Here is a 2,325-nt window from a genome sequence, read left to right as displayed (position 1 = left end):
AATATTTTGTTCTTTTTAATATATATGTTGTACAGTACACTATTGTTTATGTTTAAATTTGCAAATTTACAGAACGATTTTATTATGGTTAACTAAAGATTTTGTTTTACTGCTGAATAATTGCAAAACTTAAGTGTCTTTGTGAAATGTTTTACACTGAAGTAAGAAAAGTTTATTTTTAACAAAACCACTTTGTTTTAAGATGTAATTAAGAGTACAAATCAATAAGGGTAATGGTTAAAGATGCATATTACATGTAAGTTCATTTAAGTAATTAATAATTTCTAGGTATTTAATAATAATGAGGCAATTTTTTTTTGCCTTGTGGTACACTGGCAACATTAGCCTTTCAGGATGTTTTACACTGCAAAACATCTTAATTATTTGTTGTATAGAAATTGCTAATGTATGAAACCCCTTAAATTAATTTGCTTTTTCTAACATTTTAAATCTAATAAAATATTTTTCTCTGATTTAAGTAGCATTAAACTACAACGATTTATGATGCCTGGATTTTCCAGGGCTTTTATTTGCCTGAAATTAAAAGGCAAAATCTTGCAAATTTTGCTTTTTACAGACACAAGAATTTCTAAAACTTAATTCTATTTCAATGCAGTTTTAAATTTTTAATACTAATTAGCTAGTTAAATATTAAATTATATACAAGATTAATGATCTCTTATATGTAAACAATCTATAAAAGCATGTTATGTGTAACTTACAAATTATATCTTAGCTTGAATTTTCTTATGCAAACTCTATTAAAATATCCTTTTATACAAACACAATTTTTCAGAAATGATGAAAATTTATTGAATTTAATTCAAATTGTTTCAATTAATCAGCCTAAATATTCATACAATATAAAAAATTCTAAAGCTTAGCACCTGTTATAATTTGATTTTTTTTTTTTTTTTTAAATTATTTTAACAAATTATTTAATTTTTTAACAAATTATTATTATTAAATTTATAAAACAGGTATTTTAGAATTAAATTTTATTCCTAGAAAGAAAAGTTGAGTAAAATATATTCCCTTACATAAATGTAAAAAGATGATTTTTTTTTTTTTAATTTGTGGTTACGTGTCTTATTCTCAAATTTTTAAAAGAAAAAAAAAAAACTTGCCAATATTTCCAATTTTCGGACTTCACACATTTATTAAAATTATTGTTTGTTGGTAATCAAAATTACTGTATCAATATCTAGAGACCCTGTGCCCTATAATTTCGACAACCTGTGGTACAAATTTATCACTCCAAAACAATTGTCTATGTAAAAATATAATTGCATTAAATTATCGTTGGCCGGAGTCTTCAATCGATATGGAAAATTGTAAGAAAGATTCAATTCCCCAAGGAGTCGCTTCAATTCAAGTGACCTTAGCGATTTTATGTCGTATGCATAACGTTTGTGAGTCCTGTGGACTATAAAAACATACTACAGAACGCAAAAAATCGAAATGCATAATTTTTCGTGTATAACTAAAATTATAAAGTTAAATTATAAATAAAATTAATGTATAATAATAGTTATATATAATAAAATAATATATTAAATAAAATTAATAAGTTAAATTGAAAATTCTTTTTAAAAAATACATATATTAAGCATTAGTGAGATTATTTTCTTATTTTTTAAAAATTATTTCTGAGACGTTTTAAATTTTATTAACTATAGAAGTGTTAGATATATTTTTTAATGTTACAAAAACAATAATAAAAGGTTTTAAAAATTTTTTTTTTTACATTGCTATAATTTTCTCGATCAAATATATAAGTCAGGGATGAGATTTTTCCGCTTTTTAGCTGATTTCCGTTTTTTTCACTTTTATCTCTTGAATTTCAGCTTTTTTATCAAATTCAGATTTTTCTAAAAATTTCACTTTTTTTTTATAAGTATTCCGCTTTTTCAGAAAACTCATCCATTTTCAAAGAGAAACACAAAATTCAAACTACATAGCTACCAATCCTTTCTCATTTTTACTTATTTTAGCTATTTTCTCCCCTTTTACTCGCAGCAGATAAGATTTTCCGAATTTTTTACCCGCCCTCCAAATAGATCCGATTTTTGTAGTTCAAACGACGCTGTTTCTGACAAGCCATTTAGAGGTCCCAAGCCTGGAGTCTGCCAATATCTCGATTCTTATTCACACGATTTTAATATCAAACATAGCTTTTCATATTTGCGTGTTGAGATTCTTATTCACGCGATTTGAATATTGTACGTCGTGCTTCGTATTTACGCCTTTTTAAAAACCTATGAAGCGATTCGTATTCCCGCAAGTTTAAAATTCAATGTCTTGATTTGCTCATGCTGTTTATAA

The sequence above is a fragment of the Parasteatoda tepidariorum genome, chromosome 1 (genome assembly GCF_043381705.1).
Source record: "Parasteatoda tepidariorum isolate YZ-2023 chromosome 1, CAS_Ptep_4.0, whole genome shotgun sequence".
Taxonomy (NCBI): Eukaryota; Metazoa; Arthropoda; class Arachnida; order Araneae; family Theridiidae; genus Parasteatoda; species Parasteatoda tepidariorum.
The sequence above is the reverse complement of the archived record's forward strand: the minus strand, read 5'-3'. Positions refer to the sequence as shown.